At 39.8% G+C, this 25,518-nt stretch overlaps 1 protein-coding gene across 2 annotated transcripts in view; it reads right to left on the bottom strand.

Moving 5' to 3' along the window:
- The window catches only part of LOC138696302 (homeobox protein OTX2-like), a 183,332-nt gene that overhangs the window by 89,952 nt on the left and 67,862 nt on the right, over positions 1-25,518 (bottom strand). The gene's annotated exons all lie outside the window — the stretch shown is intronic.

The following is a 25,518-nucleotide window of genomic DNA, read 5'->3' as shown; positions in this document are numbered from 1 at the left end:
GAAATCGATTGTAGGAACAGACACGAGAGCGATTCACTCGCAATGAGTGTTACTTAATTGGGAACAACACGAAGTTATAGCTATTCACTCCCAATAAAAGTTATAGATACGGAACCGACTCACTCGTGATGAAGTTAACTAGATAGAAATAGGCCTACACAAGGGAGCGACTCACTCGCAAATAACTTTGACTACTCACTTGTAATGAGGGTTGAGCATAGAGATGCACGGAAGTGACACAGTGCGAGTGAGGGTTGGTTATAGAAATATAAAGAATGGCAAGAAAAAAAAAAAAGAAGAATTCTTATTGTCATTCTCTAGGCCTATATTTAATGTCACAACAGCTTATGGCATCGTGTGCTCCGTCTATATATTTCGCACCAACCTGACGGTCGTCGATCAGTCAGACAGACTAGCTGTTTGTAACGACCCCTCAGTAGGTTTTCACCTGACGACGAAGAGAGAGCCACTCTTCGAAACGTTATGTTACAATTTTTGAAAATGGAAAAAGTCCAAACAACTCAACCGTTGAACAATTCACCATTGTTTGCCTCCCCTTCATTCAGATTAATAGGCCTATAGAAATATAAGTCTATAACTGTTCAATTCTCTCGCAGTAGAATTTGGCTAGACACGGGACTGACTTACTCGCAATGAGAGTTAGGCTTAAATACGGAAGCAGAAACGAGAACAACATACTTTACAATGAGACTGGGCTCTAGGAAGACACGGGAGCGCCTCACGTGTAATGAGATTTGGGTATGAAATGAACACGACAAGAAGTCACAATTACTGAGAGTTGTTTATAGAGATAGGCCTATTAGGACACAGGAACGGTTCGCCGAAAGATGGTTGTAGAAAAATAGGCCTATTCGAGAATGACACACTCTAATTTAGTTTAAATATGAAATAGTTGTAAGAGCTAGGCATATTCACTTAGATAGTTACGGTACTCAGTCATTAGCGGTGAGAGTTATATAGGCCTATGAAAATTGACATCAGTGCCAATCACTTCCGCAAAAATTAGACAGGTTTCCCACTAATACGCAATGAAAGTTAGGGCCTATAGGGCTATGTGGAAATAGACGAAGAAGCTACCGGTACTCATTTGTGAGGGGAGTTGACTATCTGTAGAGTGATTTACCTATAGGCCTAATGGGAGCTGACTGTAGAAACAGACATAAGGAAACTCACTTGCAATAGCCTAAGAACTGACTATAAACATACCTAGGTAGATAGTGCTTATCGGGGCGACTCACTTATAACGAGATTCATTCGCATTGAGTGTTAGGCCAAAAGGCCTATATGAAAAGAGACGAAAGAGCCACTCACTTCTGAAAAGAGCCGACTACTATAGGCCTACTGTAGTTGTAGAAATAGACATTGGAGTGATTCATCTGCAGCTAATGAGAGCTGACTAATAACTGACCATCTAGGCCTATAGATAGATAGTAGTAGTAGTAGTAGTAGTAGTAGTAGTAGTAGTAGTAGTAGTAGTAGTAGTAGTAGTAGTAGTAGTCCTAGTAGTTTTATCGAGTGGCTAGGGGCGGGTTAGGGACCGACCCTTCAGCACGTCGGCTCACAGTGATCTATTGTTTATTGTTTATTGTTTATTGTTAATAAAATAACATTGACAAAAATACAATCTTAGTTCTTCCCTGAAGGAGTAAAAAACTCGTGCTCAGGGAGATATCTAAACACAAAGATAAACACGATAATTTTTTGACACAAACTGGGTCAAGAAAAATAAAATTACAGGAATAAATTAAATTTAAAAATATAATTTCAATTTTAACAAATTAAGTCATACAAATACATAATATATACATATTAAATCAATATATATTCTTTAAAAATTACATTCCTAACGCAATTTTTTTAAATTTCTGATACTAAAATTTTCCAAATTTGGTTATTTATCAATTATTTTATTGTATAACCTTGGACCAAAGTAGGTACCATGGCTCAGAACTGTGCTTGTGAAACACTTTGGTTCCTCTAGTCGTATAAAATCGGATCTTTTAGTTTCATATTTATGATGATACAATTTGAATTTATTACGGTTTTTATTGTGCACCCCGATTTATGGAATGAATTATAATGAGGTATACCAGCCCATCGGCCGCATGAGACTCCTCACCCGCTCATCCAACTGGGCCCCTACATATCCCCGCCTTAAGTTCATACCGCCGAGGTAACCAAGGAGAATGGGATCCATTCCGACAGCCCTTCTAAAGTGTCGAAGCGCCCTCGGAAGTGCTTTTAAGGAATGAATCCTGGCAGAGATAGCTACTATTGCGAAAGGCTCAGAACTCAGAGACGGTTTCGGAGAGGACGCCCCTCCTGCAAGCGGACGAAGACATGTGTCATGACCTGAATATGCCTATGGAATGAAATGATGAAGATAAATGATATGATATAAAATCTAAATTCTTTTTCTACAAATTTCAACCTGGCATTTGTCTAAATAACTGTGGAAACCACGGAAAACCCACAGTCAGGTTGGTCGGTCCGGGAATTCGAACCGCGGACCACCCGAAAGCAAGTTCCATGCTTAACTCATAAGCCACCTCTCTCGGTAGACTATCTATAGATATCGGAGCGATTCACTTGTAATGAAATTTGAGTAACTTGGCTACAGAATTGGTCACCGGAACAACTCAATGTAATGAGGATTGATGTAAGAAGAGATACCGAAGCGTCTTCCTGACCAGAAATAGAATTCGAGAGCCACTCAATATTGCAAAGCCACAATGAAAATCAGTGTAGCCAAACTGTGTGGAATTTTGATTGCTGTGTGGAATGATTGGCTGTGTCGATTTTGTGTGGAATTCTTACTAGCTAGGCCCACTAACATTTTGAGTTAATTAAAAAGTAAATGTGCATATAAAAATACCTGCTCAATTTAATCTAGAGTAGCCGTGGGTGGATTATCTAAACCGCACTTAAGCTGTAGGGGTAGCTTAGGTTTTGTTACTCTGTTTGAAAATTTTTTACCCTTTAGCCTAGGCCTATTATTTATAGACTTTCTCTCAGGCTTCCAAAGTTCTAAGTGACAAGGAAATATTGGACACCGCTCAAGGACTCGGACAGCTGCCTGACAATGAACTTGAGGGAGATGGTATCGGCTTGAAGAACAAATTTTTACAGCTAGGATCATGTTGAGAAGGTGAGTGACAAAGCAACAATAGGCCTAAGCTCGATCACTTGTCTGGTTTTCCGTCTCGCTAATCTGCTTCATGTAGGCTACGACCCGTAACAAGCATAGACTTATTTTCTAATTTCTATTATCATCATCACCATCTTCCAAACATGTAGGCCTATTAGGTCATGTGGCCTGTTACGAACCTAAGATTAAATTGCTTAATATACACCTATTTAAACAAATATTATTGAATGTAAATAAAGAGAAATAATATATAATTATGCATAATACTATACATACATAAGTTAAAACACTATAAGTTAACTTACTGTAGGCCTTTATAAATAATTCTTATAGAATGGAAGACAGGCCTATTTCTAAAAGTATTGTAGCGATAATAAAAGTGTGAATATCGGAGTGACACTAAACCAGCGTAATTAATTAATATGGCCTAATATCTATAGGCTTATATAGGCTACACTGCATGATTAGGCCTACAGTGCAAAAAAAAAAGAAAAAAAAAAGAAATAAATAAAAAGTAAATTCTGAAGTCATGTGTGAAATTTTGTAGAATTTGGTTGTATGTTGTTAAGCTACGCGGGTGGATTTAGTGTTGCTAGTCTGGCAACAATGATGAAAACTGAAAGCGACATAACTTATAATTAATGGGCGAGTCTCATGAACCTGTGAATTGGTGGTTATGTAAACCTGCATTTTACAGTTTTAGGTTATTCTAAAATTCAGGTAGGTATACTATTCTTTACCCAGTTAGGCATTAGGTCGTATCCTTTGGAACAAGAAGTGTAGGGCCTAGTTAGGGATGTTAACTAGAGTGATCAGCTAAGATCTAAAATGAGATAAAATACGCTTATCTATATTAGGTAAGCCTACAAACACCTATGTTTGCATCCTGTCTTTTGTAAGACTTTCAGTCTGTCGCACAGGCAGTTCGGGTTCGAGTCCCGGTAAGGCCTGAGATTTTTCATAGTGACACTTGTTGGACAAGGTTGCAGTTGGGGTTTTTCTCGGGGTTCTCCCGTTTACCAATTTAGGCATATACATCATTACATCAACATCTCTCCATTTCATCATCATTCCATAGCATTCCCCGAACGTCGGATGGCGACGCACGGAGGGGGCTGGCCTAGGGACGAGAGGGGTTGCCTGTTCGAAACCTGGATATACAGTGAACCTTAGTGTCGTCAGCCGGTGTGGATTTGGGAATGCGCCTAGCTGGAGGGTCATACATTCTACTAAGTTAGCCTAACTCTTCTACTAGACCCGGCGTACCTTAGTCGGCTAAGGCGCTTGTCTGTTAATCCTGAGTTGCGCTCGGATGCGGGTTCTATTCCAGCTTGGGCTGATTACCTGGTTGGGTTTTCTCAGAGGTTTTTTCCAACCGTAAGGCGAATATCAGGTAATCTATGACGAATCCTCGGCCTCATCTCGCCAAATAAGCCTACTATTTTGCTATTAACCAAACCCATCGACGCTAAATAACCTAGTAGTTTATAGTAGTTAAATAAAAAAAAAACCCTTTGCTGCAAGTTTCGTATCTCTGTCGCTAGAGAGCTCTGAATTATAGTCTGAAACATGGCGGCATGTAACAGCTCTACGTCGGTGTGTCTGAAGTAGCGTGCTGTGATAAAGTTTCTAACGACAGAAAATGTGGTCTAGATTGACACTGATCGGTGAGTGAAAGCTGTTTATGGAGATAAATGATTAACTTACACGTCAGTACTGTGCGACGTTGGTCTGTTCGTGCTAGTAGTGAACTGGTGTAACTGTCCCGATATGCCGTCATCAGATTTTCATCAGGCCAGAACTTAAAGAAGACCCGAGAGGACTGCATCTTGATTCTGACGATGTAGTACAGGCAAAATTCAGGCTGTGGTTCTGTCCCAAAGACGGTGACGGTATCAAGAAACTGGCCTTCCGTTGAGGTAGATGTGTTGATCGCCAGGTGACTATGTGGAGAAATAATTAATTAACTTATATGAATATCAACAATGAAGTTTTAGGAAGTTGCCACTTTTTGTTTTACTCAAATAGGCTATCTATACCTATTTTCAAATAGAAAGTTAGGAGGCAAAACTTTTCAAAACAATCTCTTATAGGCCTATAGGTCTAACATATCTATTTTAGGCAGTTCCACAAAAAAAAAGGTATACTGTAGGTCTAACGGGGTAAAATTTGGAGACTGTTATGACCAGGTTACTGATCCATTGTGTTCGATCCATCGTTCTGGAAAAGTGGCATCAAGATGGTTTCCCGTATAAAGTGACGATCCGTAGTGTTGATATCACATGGTGAGTCTCGTGTACTATAGCACGTCACCCAGTTGCGTCGGCAGCATGTAGGTCTACTACAGAAGTTGGAAGTAGCGATCTGCAGTGAGCATGTGGTCATAAAAGAACAGTCCTATCATGCTGTTACTTATTACCTACAGCCTACGTATTGAACCCATCTGACCCTGGAATACAGACTCCCATATCCAGTGATGGTTCACGACACTCCAGCAATGCATATTATGGCGATTGACGTTTCCGGTGTTGTGCATTCGAGTTTCGTCTGTGAATAGCACAGTATCCAAGAATAAGGGCTCCTGTTCTTCGTAGAGCTCACCTAGCGAACGCTAATCGCCGTCTGGCCCTCACAATCCTGATGAGCCCATAGTTGAATTGAATTGAATTGAATTGAATTGAATTCACGAGAGGAGGCACTAGTGCCCAGCACTGCGACCTGTTAAGGTCTATTGCGCTAACCCTCAAGCTAGGCCTGACTACACTAAGGTTCGCTACGTACCCAGGTGTCGAGCAGGTAACCTCCTTCGTCCCTCAGCCAGCCCCCTCCGTGCGTCGCCAGCCGGCGAACGGGGAATGCTATGGAATGATGACGAAATGCAGAAATGGTGACGGAATGATGTAAATGTCTAATATGGGGAAAAACGGGAGAACCCCGAGAAGAACTCCAACTACGACCTTATCCGCCACAAGTAGAGTATCACTATGGATTTTTCAATCCCAGACCTGACCGGGACTCGAACCCGGGCCACCTGCGTGACAGGTCAGAAGTCTGACCACTCAACCACCGCAAGGGTCTGAGCCTAGCCTATAGTTACACGTGGTAATAGAAAACCTTCTCCTGTGTAATATTCAACATGTTGAAGACTGATTGATATTAAATAGCATGGCGATTTTCCATGTATTAATGTGACGTAATCGTTCACAATATAGGACGTCATCGCTATGGATGAGGCGCATCTGTTAGCACAGTGGTCGTCAGCACTCGCTGAAATGTGTAACGAGTACGCGGTGCCGTCCCGTGCGCATCGTCGTGCAACAGGGAGAGATAGAGAGCATACCCGCTAGCAGTTACGAGAGCACTATAGTGCACTGCGTTTTCCGCGGGTAAGAGAGACCAGCCCCAGCGTGCTCTGTGCTGACGACCCCTGTGTTAGCAGAAGGCGGTTTATAACTCGTGGAAAATTGCGACCCAGGAACCCTCGTCTGCGCAAATCTCTGTCGGTAAAGATATTGTGCCTCTTCATTCTGTTGACATTTACTATAGGCTATAGGCCTATCTATATATACAATATTAACAGCATGTCCAAGATAGTCTAATCTCTCTTACGATAGGCTGCAATAATTCAAGGATGTCAAGCGCGGGCATAGGCCTATTGTGCCCTCTGACAAGGAATCTGGGACCTTGCGCTTACAGAATCGCATGCAGGCTTATGCTTAAAAGAGATTATACGTCACTGTTACACCTCGTTTAAAGGCTAGAAATGCCCGCGCTTGGCATGCTTGGGTTACAGAATTGTGCACTGACAACGGTCATCTATTTAGGCTAAAGACATAAGTAGGCGTCGAAAAATTTTAATTTACTAAAATTCTGACGCAGAGAAATGTGATTCGCGAATGTTCTTAATCTAAGAGGTTCTGAAAATGTTGACATGAATAAAAACCAATAGCTTGCGATAAGAGGATTTGAACCTGTAATCTCCAGTATAAAGACTCAGCGTGATAACCGTTATGTTAGATAAATACGCTGGCAAAATAGAACAAAGTGGCATGGTCGGTCGAAATAGTGACTAGACAGTGGGGGAGTGTTTACGGAATTCGGTGTAAAAAGGCAGGATTGCATAACTTCACAACCCGTAGGATCAGTTGATTGACCCGGTAGGCTATGGGCCTACGTATGAACGCGAAAACTATTTAGGAGTAGAAATAGCATGAGGGAAACTCAGTAGAAATAGAATGGGAACGACTCATTGTAAAAAAAAAATATTTATAGAATTGTCTCATCAGCAGACAGAAGTACGAGAGCGACTCATGTAGCCTACTAATAGAAATACAGGGGATCGTACTGAAAGTCATGAGCAACACATTGCTATAATTTCAATTTCAACAATGTAACAAAAACAAATATATGATAATCTACAGACTTTACACTATGCATTGACATACTGTGACGTCATTAACTTCTATCATGAGATAACAGGCAAAATGGTCGACAACGATGGTTCGTTTCGACAGCGTGCTGTTATTAAATTCCTTGTTAAATAAGAAAAATCTGCTGCTGAAATTCACCTCATAATTTATCGTGTGTACGGAGATGTGTGCATAGGCGCCAGCAGTATTAGGAGATGAGTGAAACATTTCGAAGATGGGAACGCGAGCATATAAGATGAGCCTCGTAGCTGTCGCCCTCGAACTGCCTCCACGGAACGCAATAAGAAGAGAGTTGAGTTTTGGGATGCATTTTGGTTGAATTTCTTTAACCTGGACAGTAGAAACTTGACGTTTAACAGGCATTTGGTCCCTGTATAAACATCAGGGAGTTTCACATAAGTATAAGGACAGAAGAAAACATCACCTATGGAGGAGATTTGGTAAAAACCTGTAGGCTTAATTCACTTACGGTAGTAAAAGTAGATTCGCAAACAACAGAAATAGACGGAGGATTCACTCAATAACCGTCCTCTGTGGCTGTCACTAAGCTAGATTCATTTACGATTTAGCCTATGAGTTAGGCCTATATGACATGTAGGGTCTAACGTTCTCTGATCAGAGGATGACGAATCCAAACCTGCAGTCGGCGTTGGATTTTTAAGGACGATGCAAATTCCAGCATAACTTCCTTTGGAAAGGAACTAAAGCTGGCACGTCAGTGTCGTAGACTCACTTCGCGCAAAGAATCCTGTCCTGAATGAGAGGGTTCCAGACAAAATTTATTGGCCATTTTCTGCTGACGCTAAAGTTTGGAGGTAGCATAATAGATCCACGTCTTCTGCATAAATTTTGTGCCATAGCGACTACTTCTGCAGCAACGACATGGTAGTCTAGTCCAGTGTTCCGAAACCTTTTTCTACTCACGGCACAACCTAGACAGGCCTAGACTCAACACGGCACACCAAAATGTTAAGCCCCTCAAAAATATATGCGATTCTCCTAATAACTTATAGCTAATTACGTAATGTAATCAAATTTACTATAATAATAATAATAATAATAATAATAATAATAATAATAATAATAATAATAATAATAATAATAATAATAATAATAATAATAATAATAATTATTATTATTATTATTATTATTTTTTTTATTATTATTAGGCCTATTATTATTGTCATTATTATTATTAATATTATTATTATTATTATTATTATTATTATTATTATTATTATTATTATTATTATAGGCTTAAAACAAAAATCGACTCTTGCATTTATTAACAATTTATAAACTTTGATTTAGTGTAGAAAATACACATTTCTATTGCTAATATTAAAGTAAATAACTCTACTCATACCTTCAATGTGATAGCCTACTTGGGCCTGCTTAGCTGCACACAGATGGTTAATCCGCGGTAGAACCGTTGACAGTGCAAGCCTAATTTCTTCATTGATGGATTTGAGCCTCTCCCTCTTTAATGTTTTAATTTCAATTAACGTCGAGAATCCCAGTTCATACATAACTTATATTATATGGTTGAAAATGGCAGTAACATATTAACTGTCATCTCAGAGATAGCCGGGTATTCACTTCTTACTGACAACCAAAATGTTTCCAAAGGGACTTCGAGAAGTTCTAATTTCAATGTTTCATATGTAGGAGGAATGTAGTGTGCTCTGTTCCCATTTCCTGATACAAAACAGAAAAAAAAAAACAGCATATTTAGGGACTGCTAGGCCTATTTGATGAAGTTCACGACTTTTACTAATTCGTCCATCACAATTTTCAGAGGAGATGGCAAAACAATGGTTTCGCGGTGAATGAGACAATGGTCGCCCGTATGTTATGATATAGGCCCACTTGACGTACTTTAGCCATGAATTCTTTCATTCGGCCTGTCATAGAAGTGGCTCCAACTCTAAAACACTAATGCAATCCTCCCATGTTAATTCATTACGGACTACATATTCATTAGTTGTACGAAACATTTCTTCACCGGTTGCTCGCTCGGGCAGTTTGCACCAAACAAAATTGCAATTACATCCTCATCAATGTACCGAATGTAGGAAAGAAGTTGTGCATGACCGCTAATATCGACGGACTCGTCGATCTGAAGTGAGAACTTCTGACTGCTCTTTATTTTATCCTTCATAATGTCTCGGATGTCATTGGACATGTCACTAACTGGGCGGTTAATTGTGTTAGCGGAGAGAGGAATTCAATTTTAATTAATTTTATTAATTCCTTACAATTATAGGCAAAAGTTCGCGTCACACCTTTCACCTTGTGGAGGCGCACCGGTTGCGGAACGCTGCCGCTAGTCTGCAGATACACTCAGTAGCAGACTCTTTTCCTTCCTGAAAACATAACGATTAGTCTTCTTTCAACGTGTAGCAATCTAAGCGGAAGCCATAATTTGGTGAATTATGAATTGACTCGATATATTACAGTGAACACGCTAACATTTTGTGACCCTCGCGAGGTGTCTTAAATTCGCAGACAGTGACAACATTTAGCTTAAGAACCAAGGATTTACCATTTACTGAATTCGGAAAGCACAAGGCTGAAATAGACTCGTCTCTATTGCCAACGAAATGGAATAGCCTTCTATAGGTTAAAAAACTTGCATCTCCTATAAATAGAGCGAGTTGTTATATAGTCCTATTTGTGTGTTGCAGCAAGATTTAGCCTATGCCTAACTGCTTCAAAGATTCTGTCAGTTTGTAGTTTCCCTAAGAGCTTCTCCGAGTACAGCGACTCCATCCTTCCCATAGCACGGCCGCAGATTATACGAAGTCAGTGATAGAAGCTGGAGAGGCAGGCTCTAATTCATGTCGCTGCTGATGTGCAGTAGTCCACATCTGCGCTGCATGCCGAGAGGAGCCTGTGCTATCGATCAGATCTCCGCCCCAAAGTGCATGCGCCCTCCGGTGGGCTCCGCCATCGCGAAGAAAACGCCCCGTACCGCCGTAGGAGCAATGGAGGCCGCACTGCTCGAGCGAAACGTCGGATAACAAGAAGAGGCCGGGCCGTCACCTGCTGCTCCGGAATGCTGCAGCGTCATGCAGCGCCGCGGGACACCGTGCTTCGCAGACCATTTGTCAGCTACTCGATGTGGACCTGACACTTCTTGTCATTCTACGAGACTCCGAGGTTGATTGGCTTATTTAAGTGGGAACAGCTGGTGTCAGGCATCGAACCGGCCGGCCCCTGCACTCAGTTCTCAGTTACTGCAGCAGTCTTCAACATGCAGGTGGTTTGGCGCTCTTAATATGAGCCAACAGTCCAACACTGTCAAGAGTTATGACGTTCGTAGTGTATGACTGGTGGAAACCGAACAGGCTAAATCAGTTTCCAATCTCTATTTGATTCTTCATCATTACACAAAGCACAAAAAGAAAGCAATAGCCTACGATGCTGCTAAAGTCTATTTCGAGATTTTCATGGAAATAACCTCCATGTTTTGGCACCACTGATGCCGTATCCTCTGTCTCCTTCTGCATTCGTGTGTCCATCTGTGTATTTTTTTTTCAAAGTTATTAGATGAATATAATTTCTATTGAATGATTGCTTACAAGTCAATTTGATCGTGAATAAGAGATATGAAATATAATAATTCATTTAAAAGGCAATGACGTTTAATTTGAAAACGTAAGAACAAAAGTAATTAATAATAAACCGTGGCGCTACAGCCCACGAAAGGCCAAGACCGACCAGCCGGCTACTGGCCTCACGGCCACATGCCGAAGCAGAGGTGGACGATCATCCAACCAGAATGGAGGTATCGTGCGGTTAGCACGATGAGCCCCCCAGCCGTTATAACTGATTTGCGTAACCGGATTTCGCTACCTATCGTAGCTTCCCAAGTGTATAACGATGCTGGGTGGGCACGGTCCCATTCACTGGTCGAAATTTCATGAGAAAATTTCTTCCCCCATGAGGACTCGAACCAGCGCGCATTCCGTAACGCGAGTCCTAGGCAAGATGCCTTAGACCACGACGCCACGGCGCGGGACACAAAAGTATTTAACTTATTCGAAATAAATTTATTATACGATTTTCTTGTTTACTTTTTTTCATGGATAAGACAAGAGCTGAAATGAAAAATCGTAGACTGTGAATCTCCCAAACGTTGCCTCAAAGAAATAAATTATAGGCATATCGTACAAAATCACGGCATTAATCGTGAACAATCATAATTATATGAGTGCTGCGGAGGAACTATATATTACCACCTTTTCTAATAATAATGATAGCCCGCTCCTTAACGAACAATACCCAAATTCAAATAACCCGCTGTTTAAAATCACACGCAAGTAACGGTCATTCATCCACTAGTCGTGCAACGTATACAGTTTTCGTCATACGCTACCACTTAATGTAAAGATCAGTCGTGTCGCCGTCCTCATGGATTTCAAGACGTTCTTCCATTTTTTTTGTAAGTATTGTTTTAGAAGATTTAAATAATACTTAAATGCTTCTAAATATTCTTTCATTCTAACCTTACAATTTACAGGATTTTTCCTGCTCTCCATAACGGCCACACGATCGACCTGTTCGTAGCATCTTCAAATCTATCTTGAAAACTGTATCTGCAATGACAGAAGAGTTTTGCTGTTTCCTTGGTTCACACACGCCTCTTTCAACACAGTGATTCTACACACATCGTGGAGGCTTTTTGCTATATTCTATTCTCTGTTTTTAAGTGATATTACAGTTGTAACTTTGGTTTTTAACGTCATATACCAAGTGTTCACTTTTTATAACATGTTCCATTCGACCTACACGACCTGAAGATGCCAATCAAAATTGGCGAAAACGTTTGTTTTTAAAATCTGTGTAAATATTATTATAACATGTTTTATTGTGTTTATGTTAAGTATTGACTGAATAGAACTCATTTTTCAATTAACATTGAACTTAACGGAACCAATAGGCCTATGCCTTTGAAATTATTTAGAAGAAAGCCTACACACATACATACATACATACATACATACATACATACATACATACATACATACATACATACATACATACGTACATACATACAGTCGGCCTCGGTAGCGCAGTTGATATAGCGCTGCCCTTCTGTGCTCCAGGTTGTGGGTTCGATCCCGACCCAGGTCGATGGCATTTAAATGTGATTAAATGCGACAGGTTCATGTCAGTAGATTTACTGGCATGTAAAAGAACTTCTGCGGGACAAAATTCCGGCACATCGACGACTCTGATATAACCTGTGCAGCTGCGAGCGTCTTTAAATAAACCATAATTTAATATTAGGTCTACATACATACATACATAGGCCTACATACATACATACAAACATACATACATACATACATACATACATACACACATACATACATACATACATAAGCATAAGTGTTCTGCCCATGGGCAGGTTTTTCACTACAAACCCAGCATTCTGCAATCTTTCCTATTTTCTGCCTTCCTCTTAGTCTCCGCATATGATCCACATATCTTATGTCGTCTATCATCTGACATCTTCTTCTGCTCCGAACTCTTCTCCCATTCATCATTCCTTCCAGTGCATCCTTCAGTAGGCAGTTTCTTCTCAGCCAGTGACCCAACCAATTCCTTTTTCTCTTTCTGATTAGTTTCAGCATCATTCTTTCTTCACCCATTCTTTCCAACACAATTGTATTTCTTATTCTGTGTCCACTTCACACGCTGCATTCTTCTCCATATCCATATTTCAAATGCTTCTATTCATTTCTCTTCATTTTTTCGTAATGTCCATGTTTCTGCTTCATACAATGCCACACTCCACACAAAGCACAAGAACATAGAGTAATAATGTCGTAAGTAGGCTACAAAACATAATTTCAAGATACATAATGTAGAATGTGTGTAAGTGCTCGCAGCATCTCTTCTTTTATTTGCTATTAAATTTTTATCTGTAAGTATGTCATTACCATTCCTGTATTTTTGATGGAGTAACTAGTCTATTAATAACTTATACTAATATAGGTTATAGGCTATGTCCATTCATACATCGAACTCATAGGCGAAACACAATCTTTGCAGAAAAGAGAAAATGAAAAATCCAAGGATTTTGGATTTCTGTAGTCAGCTGTGTCAGAGGCCTACATGAGGAAACATGCAGCGGTCCAGAGCGACGCATTGGCTCAATCAACAGGGAAGCCAGGAAAGGGGAACTTGTTTGTAGGTTCTGTTACTAAAAGCTGTTATCCAGAAGTGGACGAATAGGTCTTGACATCGGATTCAACGGTTAAAATCTCCTATCCAATCTTTTGCTGATGCTGGAGTCGATTGCACGCCTATCTCCGGAATCTATGACATGCTGGGCCTACAGTAATGTAGTGGGCTATATCGTGAAAGTCTGAAATCATGCGAAAAATTCAGCTTCGATCAGGCAAGATAGCCATGCAGTTAGATAAGAATTGTGCGTAGTATAGTATTATAGTGGCCTATATAGATACATATGAGGACAAGCAGTAGCGTCTCGGTTAAGGCGCAGCGCTGCAAGCAGGAAGGACTCGGGTTTCATTCCCGATGGGGTCATGGATTTTTTCCATTGATCTAATCCTTCCGGGCACACAAGTCGCTGGGAATTACTCAGCCTCTAACAGAAATGAGTGCCAGGGGGCAAAAGACAGCGAAACATAGGGCTGACACACCTACTCCCATTAATGCTTATTGCCTATAGCTTAGGCCTACAGAGGGAGTCTTGATCTTCCACTATCCTGTGTGCCCTCATAGCCTCGAAAGTGGATGACATTACCTTTATATTCATATTACATATAGGTATACCCTATTCATTATTGACTAGGAAGTTCTTGCAACCTAAAATTAGATAGACTATAGTAAACACAAACGGCGGGATTCCCGTGGCGTGAGATCGGCATGAGGACGGGCTTCCTGCTAAGACAACAAAAGATACCGCATTAACAACGGACAAATATCCATGCTTAAGGCGGGATTCTACCCACGATCGTAGTCTCCCAACGGCAACAAAGCTGCATGCTTTAACGCTGCGACTACAACGATCGGTTATACAGTGTTTCAGAATCGAATGCACAAAATGAGATGGGTAGTTACGACAGACACAAGCTTACAAACTGGCTGAAATAATTTTATTCCTCTGTACACCTTATATATGTGTACTTATTTATCTGTATATCTTACACTTACTGTATTCATCTGACGTTTACGTTGTCTACTTAGAGTATTCCATTCAGTGTGCTGTCTAAGAGGTGAGGACAGGAAACTACACTAAAGCAATGCAGTTAGCGTAAAGTGTAACGGACATGGTCGGTCCTGATATGCACGTCTGTAGACAGCAGTGTATGTGTAGCCTACAAGTTGCAGTGTCCAGTCGATCAGTCCTAGTGAAATGGAGGAGTACACGAGAGCGGAATAAGCAGACCTGATTTTCGAATACGGATGAGCCAATGGGAACAGTAGACAAGCTCACAGATTGTATCGGGACAAGTACCCACGTAGGAGACATCCGGTCCATACCATCTTTCCACGACTATTCCAAAGGTTAAGGGAAGGAGGGCACGTGGTGCCAAATTAAATTCCATTTCCACACAACTATTTTTGCTCATAACTTTCGACTCAGTCATTTCCGGACCATGGTTCCTTATCTCAAATTGATACGTCATGTGCCCTTCGCCATCATCCCTGAAAGTTTGTAACACCACCTCGGAAATACCCTGTATTTATTTTAACAATTGTTCCGTTCTCGTTCTTGTCGTTGTTTCCGTTCCCGGTTTATTGTGTACCAGTCTTTACTCAGGCCTACTTTCTCGGAACACTTTTGCCATAAGAATTCCGAGACTTAGTATCTGAAAAGAAAACACGCTGTAGTAGTTCTCCCTTACCTTTAAAACGATTGTTATTATGGAGATATGGTTGAATTATGGCAAGGGAACTGGAAGTGTTCCGAGAGAACCTCATCCAAGAAAATCTCAGACCATCACTCGTCAAGATTTGAACCCGAATATTCGACGTGAAAACAATTCAACAATGCGCTAATAGATTTCAGTATTTTACAATAGAACAAGTCAAATTTCAGATGGGGCCTAATCTTATTTTTAATTATTTGCATAATTTCAAATTTTTATCTGTTTTCTTGGACTGCATTCCATTTGAGAGTTATAAAATATCGTAAGTAGGCACAGAATTGTCGTTTCGTGCATTCGGATTCGATCGCAGGCGTTCAGTAGGCCTAAAACATAGGCTACATAGCTTATACGTTTGGTGAAAAGATTGGAGCCTGCACACTTCAGTGATGCGAAATGGAGATAACGAATCAGCCAGACTGTTTTCCTATGCAACGTCCACTCTCAATGACTGGTGGAAAAGTCGGGAATGCCTAGTGCAAGACTCGTTTGCTCCTGCAGATATAGTGACCGTTATGTAAGTGCCTCACTGATTTATGTTGTGTATTCGGAGCTGAAAATCCACTCCTTGAAATTCTCTTGTCTCGACATTTTCTTCCAGGAAAGGAACAGTATGGGCAAAATATCGTATGCAAAAAGTTTTCCTTATCTATTTTCAAAAGAGATCGGAATCGGCGAGATCCTTATGAATATTTAGAAATTATGGAGCAATTATGAAACTAATATGGTAAGGAAAACCGAAATGTTCGGTTGCTTATCTACTTCTACTGGGGAGGGGGAGGAACTGATTTCAAATCTAGTGGGAGTCTATATATGGCGAAAAAAATCGCTGGAACTGATTTTATATGAATCTCCCTCTCCTATGCTATAATAAATTCCACAATTTTCCATCATTCCTAATTACCACTGTCCCTATGGAAATGTGCTCTTCCCTGCCAGTCAGAACAACAGGTACGCCCCGAGAAACATAACTAGCAGAGTTTCTTCTCTCATCAGTCGCGTGAGATGAGAGAGAAAAATGTCAAAACAAATCTGCCTTAATCGAGGCTCTATTACATTACGTACCCTACTTAAATGAACTTCAGAGATCAGACATGAAATTTTATTTTGGGATGGTTATTGAAGTGTCGGTACATTGACGGCGCTCCGTCACTTGTTCAAAAGATAATTTTTCCCATCTAAATTAAATACGCCTATTTCGTTTAAGTCTTATTAAATGAACACTTTATGAAAACTTTGGTAAATAAATTGTAGGGCCTTTAAATATTAGTAGGAGTCTAAACTTCTGATGAACTACAATGTCAACTTTGTACCTCTGCTATTGGGTAGTTTACTACATATAAGAGACTACAGTTTACTGAAAATGAAAGGCTAATTTAGGCTATGCCACTTATTTATCTGTCTCAACTGTGTGTCACTATGTGTTAAATACAGAGGTTACCTAGTAACCCAATGTGTGAGGAATAGATTAAATTTGAAAACTTTCCTGGAGTAGGCCATATCAGTAGGTTTGGATTTTAAATGCATTTTTGTAGCTAACAGATATTTCTACGTGTAACTTAGGCCTATTACTATAGAATGTATACCCAGATTGCTCGGCCTTTTAGGCTTTGACGGTAACAACTTTCGTCAGGTTTACTATGCTGCCCTCTAGTTGTTACATAAGGAGTCACGTCATAACTCCCATTTGAATTACATTAGCGGCTGTACTGCCATCTCGTGTTCGTTTACGGCGGACGGGTGGCGATCCTGGCGGTTGTTCTCTTCAAAGTGCTACCGATTTTAACATAGGGATGAGGAATCTGTTCTATATGTGATCTGGGCTATTACTGAATAATAATAATAATAATAATAATAATAATAATAATAATAGAAGTCTTATTCTTTACCAATACTTCAAAAAATTATAATTTTCTAGTTATTTCATCTTCATTCTCAGAGTTCAAACCAACATTGAACGTTTACAAGCAACAGGAATTATTAGTCACATGGTTGAAATCGTACAGGTAGGCTATAGGCCTACCGCTTTATACGTTACAGAACGAACGGAAGGTATAAAGAAACAAACATCCTGTGCACGCAGAATGTATTGTGTTTATCCATTTCCTTGTCGGGGATCGAGCGTAGTCAGCTAGTTCAGTAGCTTAATTCGACTCAACGGCGGAGTACGTTATGCACATAAAATTCTCAAATGAATGAACGGTATGTAACGAATTGAATAACATTCGTCAAGTAGGACAAGATAAGACTGTGGACATAAATGGCAAGCTAAAAGCCGCAACCAAAGAGATAGGCGGTTAACTCCCTTTGTTCAAAAAAAAAAAAACTATAAAATGTAAACAAAAATATGGTGACTGAATAAATCAAAACTAAATAATGTATTTTAAAAAGATTTTCTATAGCCGTAATGAGAAAGACAGCAGTCATTAAAACGTTTGTTGTGAAAGTGCGATAGAGGCCCCTCGTGAAAGCGCATGGACGGTGAAGAGCGCTAAATACGTTTCAGTTGGGGTTATGTATGCAAAAGCCGGAACCTGCGTTACCTCGCTCGGTAGAGCGGATTCTTCCACTCAGCCATGTATCAAGCAAACAGAGTTGCACGTTCATGCCAGAGGCAGTCACAATGGAAGGGCGTGTGCGAGGTGGCATCGGTCGGGAGTGCAGCGTCATGCAGTGGCGGCCGCAAGGTCTGCGTCCTCATCTTTCTGCCCCCGCTCCAAGTGGCGAAGTCCGCCACTGGTCGACCTAACGAGGCGGCACTCCCCATCACGGAGTTCGCGGGTGGTGCGCCCCGGGGGTTCTTCAGACAAATTGGGCGCTGATGAGGGGTCACCCGACACAGTAGGGGGCGGGTCCACGAGCTACCTGCACGCATGGACGTGTCAGGGGTCGAACTGCTGTACTGAGCGGACAGAGTCGAAATCGCGCCCCCGCCCCCGCTCAGCATGAAGTCTACTCAAAACTGAGGAAAGACTGGGCAGAAGAAGAAGAGGAAGAAGAAGATGACGACGACAATGATGACTATGACGATTAAGATGACGACGATGTCTTGTGGCTGTAAACTGAGCGCGCTGGGGTGTCAGGTCCCGGCAGGATACTAGCCTACTCTTTCCTCTGTTACAGAGATCTGCGGGGTCGTAACTTCGCCTGCAAATTAAATCATAACAACTACAATTTATCGCTCATAGAGAATGAGACCACCCACTCTCAACGGGGAGCAGGATGAATGTGTGTAATGAGTTGGTCAGTTGTTTATTTAACGATGCTGCTAGGCGATTCCTGCACTAAATGGTCCTCGGTCGAATTAGACGGATCAAATATCGACTCATGTCCGCGTCATCGGGGCGAAAGAGAGGAAAAACACTGCGAGGGTGAGGGAGGGGAGGGGGAGGCTTTCAACTCGGCATCAGTTTGATGGACGAGAATCAATAATTCAGACGGTATTAGCGCCGCTGGGGAATTTCGCCGTCCCGTCCCGTCCCGCAGTATATAAAGAATATTTAGTGGAGGCTGATGGAGTCGCACATGTGAAGGGGCCGCAGCCTGCCTGGGACGTCTGGAGCCCCCGCCCCACGGCCCCTGGGAATCGCGCAGGCCCGCCCGACGCTGTTTATTAAAAACTCACTTGCAAATAACGTCGTGGAATATTAACCGCGAGGCTGGCTCTCTGTAATTACAGCGGCTTACACTAATCTGCAGCGAATTACTCCAAGAAAACCGCGCCACGTGGTTGCGAACCAAGGGGGCCCCGTTTCGGACCCCGGCAAAGTGCCATGAAATTCACTGACCTCGCAGGAGAACTGCTTGCGCCAAACTGACCACAGAACTAGAGATGTCTAGTAGGCTATCTCTGCATAGTTCTTGTTGGAAGAAGTTGCCTTTTGAAATCGGAGACTGCTTAGATTCTGTAACATTATGTTATGAAGATGATAGGGGCAATGATGGAATGAGAATGCCCGGCGGTACTCTGTTGGGCCACTTGAAGAAAAGGACATGAAGGAGACAGGATTATTATCATGAACATCGTTATGGTGACAGCGATGATTATTATTACGTTATCGAAGACTATGATGATGCAGTAATAATGAAAATGTTGCCAGTAATAAAATTGTTACTATTGTGATGATGATGGACATATTCATGATGATGATAATAATAATAGTAATAGTAATAATAGTAGTAATAGTAATAATAATAATAATAATAATAATAATAATAACGACAATAATGTAGCTAATAATGATCGTAGTGATGATGATGATGATGATGATGATGATAGTCATAAAGCTAATAATAACTTAATGACAACATAGTAATAGTCACAATGATGATGTTGGTAATAATAAATATCACGAAGAAAACGATAACGATGAGAATAAAGAATGATGATAGCCACAATGCTAATAATAATGACGACGATAATGATGGCGACGATGACGGCGAGTGTAATGAAGCTAATAATAATGAGAATGATGATAATGACGGTGACGCTAATAATTTTTAAAAATAATGACGACGAAGATACTAACAATGACTGTGATGATATGAGGCCTAACTTGCTTTCTTCCTTTTTTCTTTCTTTCTTTCTTTCTTTCTTTCTTTCTTTCTTTCTTTCTTTCTTTCTTTCTTTCTTTCTTTCTTTCATTTTTGAATTTGGGACAATAGATATGTTCAATAAACTGCCTACTGCAGCTCATTCTGCGAGTTTTAATAGATTTAAATTTGTTTGAAAAACTGGTTTATTTTGAATTCATTATAGCTATATAGGTTAATATAAGTTAAATGAATTTTATAAATGTGACTTTAATGAGTTTTTGTGTTTGTGCTTTTATACAGGATGTTTCAAAAGTGAACAATTGGCTTGACTCTAGTCTCCTGATCTTAAATACTAATAAAACTAACTATATTCCATTTTCCTTAACAACGAAAGATTTACCTCCACTATGAATAATAATTATCCCATAATAACACATAATAGTCTACTTCATGTAATGAATTAACAAATAATAAACTGTAATTGCCCACATCTAACACCTTCCACACAAGTTAAATATTTAGGAATTATTATAGACCAGCATTTAAGTTGGGATAAACAAATTGATTACATGTGTAGTCTACATGTACAGTATAAGAAAGACAATTAATAAATTCATGTATTTCGAAATTTTATCAGTAAGGAGGTATAGAGAATAATATTTTTAGCTTCAGTACAATCATTAATACAGTATGGTATAACAAATTGGGGTGGAGTAGCATCATCTGTACTTAATCCATTAATTTTATTACACAGAAGATTAATAAAAATTTGTCTGACCAAAAATATGGATTACGCAACAAATTTAATTTATACAGAATTTAAAGTATTAACTATTGAAGAAATTTATAAATATAATTTACTAACTTACTACCACAGAAATCAAATAAAACATAAATCTAATCGACATGAACGTCATACTCGAAGACAAAATTCTATTCTCCCATTGATTGAGCCTAAATGTCATACAAGTGCAGTTCTTAAACATGGCGCTAGTTTCGGCCCAGGGCTTTATAATAAAATTACAAATCATTTTCCAAGTTTGAAATATTTTAAAAGTGAACCTTATAAAAGAAATTTATAAAATTATTCATAATGCATAGACTAATATTTACAAATGGTGTATTTTATTTCTGTCGACTATATTCATGTTTTTTTTGAATGTCATTGATTTCTGATTTCAATTTCTCTTTCGTTTTTCTTTTGTGTATTAGTTGTCGGTCTGAATTAAGTTAGTGTCTTTGTAAATTTTATGTTGTATTATTGGCTAAGACCACACTGTACATGAGCCTGCTCTTACGGTAGTGGCTAGAAACATTTTTGTTGTATATCTTTTAATTTGTGCTCATTTTGCTTAGATACTAGCTAAATAATAAAAAAGTGACGGTCAAAATTTAGGGATGAGAAATAAAAATGAAGAGCAGCAAAAAAAGTTGCCGTAAACATGGGTCCGCAAATAAACTGTTTACGAGATAATGTCACTTTGTGCTGGTTGGGGCCTGCTGAATTGAAATGTTACGTTTTATTTAACAACGCTCGCAACTGTCGAGGTTATATCAGCGTCGCCGATGTGCTGGAATTCAGTTCCGCAGGAGTTCTTTTACATGCCAGTAAATCTACTGACATGAGCCTGTAGCATTTAAGCACACTTAAATGCCATCGACCTGGTCTGGGATCGAATCCGCAACCTCGGACATAGAAGGTCAGCGCTATATCAACTGCGCCAATCAGGCCGACTGCTGAATTAAATAGGCATACTAAGCACTAATTCCAACGAAAGCAGTGTCGATTTTATTTTATTTATCAATCACGAGACAGTAAAACTCATAATTTTATCTTCAACACCAAAGAAATGTGATTGAACATTCACAAAAGAAGCTTTTTTGTTTAAACAACATTAAAGTTTGCGGATAAACAAGGCACAGTATAGTATTAATATGTTAATTGAAGAATTTTAAAACAGGTGTTCAAAATGCTGACCATGCACTTGAAGGCATCTGTCTAGTCTTCTCCGCAAAGACCCAAGAATGCGCTCGAGTAATGCTGGAAAGCATCTACAATTCGATGCTGCAATTCTTCAGGTGTGGTAATGTCTGTTGTGTAAATTAGGCTTTCTGCATAACCCAAAAGATATAAATCCGGTAATCTAGGTACAGGTCCTCCTCTACCTATCCACCGTTCACCATATCGTCTGTTTAGATATCATCTCACACTTAGAAGGATATGTGATGGGAAGAGTGTCGCATACATAAGAAGCATAGGCCCACATACTTTACCGGCTTCAGGCGCTCGGTTCACTGGCGGAAACAACCTGAAAAAATGCGTTATTTCGTAAACGGTTAATTTGCAGACCCATATTTAATGGAACTTTCTTGCTTCTCTTCTGTTTTACTTCTTATCCCTAAATTTTTGACCATCACTTTTTAAACATCCTGTATATTTTATTTATTGTACTTTGACTACTATCTATAACATCTTTTGGTATTTATAATAGAAACAAAGAATTGAATTGTACATTGTGAAATGAAAGTTAGCTATGCAATAGTATAGGTAATTTAGTTATTTATTTAACAGGTAACAATTTGTTTTATGTTCTTAATACTTATTTTATAGTTTAATACTAACAGTGGGCCTACGTTATTTGATCGAAATAAAATTACACATGTAGAATAATATCAATATGAAGGAAGCCCGCCTCTGACGTAAGACAACAGATAAACATGCAAAGTGCATCAGTGCTTACTTTCGATCTTGCAGGGGTGGGAGGAATCTACATAGCCTACATCCCCTCCGCTGTGCATTTGTCGTTCCTGATAATGATTATTGGTGATGATGACCAAACGATATGGATACATGACACTTTCCAGACTTCAGTCTCACTAGGGCTTTTATTCCAGGTTAGTGGGTAAGAATCCTCCGGTACGACACCTCACTTCGCAGTGCACTCGTTCACTAATCTTGCAGACGGTCGGGATGAGATTTTTTTCGAGCACTTCGACTCCCATTTTAATCTGCCAGTGTCGTGGCCGTGTAACACGAGACGACCAGCCCACCATCTGCTGATCCAGGCAACATTCCTGCCGTTGTGATGTTGGAATACAGCATAAGGACCCGAACAACTGCGAAAACGATGACGTTCAGGACGGTGGTGTGATATCACGGCTTAGGTCAATGTGATAAGTCTCTGCTGCACACAGATCCATCGGTTATACAAAACAAATCTGGCCTTATCAAGTCATACCTACGATTGGTTATAGGGCTATAATAATTTAAAATCTGGTGTATTACCCTTCTGCCTGTTTGTATTTCAATTATCTATTTAATTCTCACCTATTTGCATTACTATTACATTAAAATACATTTGTGCGAGATCGTGCGTATTTGCTTGGTTTCCGCACAAAACCAATCCGCGGAAAGTCTAAAAGTCCACATTCAGTATTCCCAACCTAACACACATAACAATTTCTCTCTTCTTACAGCTTAAGTGACATATTGATTTTACTGCTTTAGGCTTTTAACATATTTTTAGAGACGTTCAATATAGTAATAATTATAAATTGGAAACCTACCACTGCAATTTCACCTAAATTGCACTGTTAATTATTGTTTTTAAATATTTGCAAAAATTAAGTAAACTCTACAACTCCACTAAAGTTACTGCACAATAGAAAAAACTGGTGGTGGTGCTCCAGTGGCTATGAATAACTGCACAAATGTAACAATTAATTTCAATGTGCAGAATTAGATGTCAAAGATGTTTTCCATTTTCTAAACATCTCCTTGACCGGCAAAATTAAACTTGCCGATGTTATTACTGCAATATGTTATATAAATAATATTGTTAAAATATTAAAATGAAAAATAAATCATTACATAACCTTACCACAGTCTACTATATACAGTCACGAAGCTTGAGTTTTGAGGGTGCTAGAAACAATAGACTGTGACGGTACTATTTTGCATTGCCTGTAATGAGGCGATATTAGCGATCCTAGTGGTGAGCAACCAGCTAATGTTTGCATATTTACTACGTATTGAGCTTCGCGACTGTATATACTAGACTATGACCTTACCGTTTGTTTTAAGTTCGCATTTATAGACTGGGGGGGGGGGAAGACAGACGTATATCACGGCCTGCTGGAGTATAGTAAACACAGAAAACATTTTAAAGCAACAATGTTGAAGATAGATATTTTTGTTTTGCAAATTTGCCGTCATTGAACAGAAACCAAGATGAGATTTCATTGCAATTGCAGGTATGTAATAAACGATCTTCGCACAAAATAATGTACGATACACGAGCGGTATGGTTTCTTTCAATCCTCGGAAATTAAAAAAGCTCAACTACGTTTCGCTTTTTCAAACTTTTCCTCGAACATGAAAACTTCAACATACCGCTCTTGTAACGCACATTACTATTTGTTATTCAATGTTCGCATTTCTTATTTGATTTGCAATTTTGATACCAGCACCATATCCCTGCAACCACACTTCTAAAACCTTCATTTTCACCTTACCATCTTCCTGAATTCTATATCCATAATTCACACACTTATGGAGCTGTCATAATAATGCAACATTTGAGTTTAGTAGTGTCCCTTTTACAGTGACGCAGATTAAATTGAAAGCACTTGGCAGTTGAAATGGCAAAGAGCTGGCTTACGACAACCGTAGACCAGAGTTTAAATATTGGTGATGGCAGAGTTGTAATTATGGTCACAAAACCGGGATTGTAGGGGGTTTTCTCGTGGTTCTCCAGTTTTTCTCTCTTCATCCCACCAGCACTATTTACAACTCTTATTTCATTATCACCCTCGACTCGAAAAATAGGGTATCACCTCTGCTTGCATGATGCCGAAGCGATCGTTCAATTTAGTGGGTGTTTCTCGCGGTTTGTCCAAAGGTTGATAGATGGCTGCAGTGATGGATCCTAGATTACTCATAGATCTAAATAAGAGGCAGCTGAGCTCTCCAAGCTCCTGCTTACCCGATGGGGATATGAGACTCATGTAGATCTGTAAGGTACCAGAGGTATGACAGCTGTACTGATTTGGAGGCTGAAGAGGAAAGCATAATGTGGCGGTTACTGTGGCTAGCTTAGCCTGGTAACACAATCGGCACACAACTCATTTCATCAGGCATGCACAGAAGCCTATTTGGACTGAAGCGCTTATGTTTCATGTTCTGCTCGATAGTACCTCCACATTAAATTGAATGGTGTTACTGATGATGATAATAATGATGATAATCATCATCATCACGATAATCATTACATATAATAGGCTACACCATTTAGGCCTACTAGTCTTGTTTCCTCATAGGCGGAGTTATGGGTGGGCATAGCGGGGCATAGCCCCCCCAAACTTGTTTCAACTTTTTTTTCTATTAACGTTAGAAAATATTGAATTCAAAATATCTCTTTCTTGCTTTTGTTTATGATTCAGTTTCTGTGCTTAAATTGACAAATTAATGTCTTCA

The sequence above is a fragment of the Periplaneta americana genome, chromosome 3 (genome assembly GCF_040183065.1).
Source record: "Periplaneta americana isolate PAMFEO1 chromosome 3, P.americana_PAMFEO1_priV1, whole genome shotgun sequence".
Lineage (NCBI taxonomy): Eukaryota > Metazoa > Arthropoda > Insecta > Blattodea > Blattidae > Periplaneta > Periplaneta americana.
This window is presented reverse-complemented; position numbering and strand designations above follow the sequence as displayed.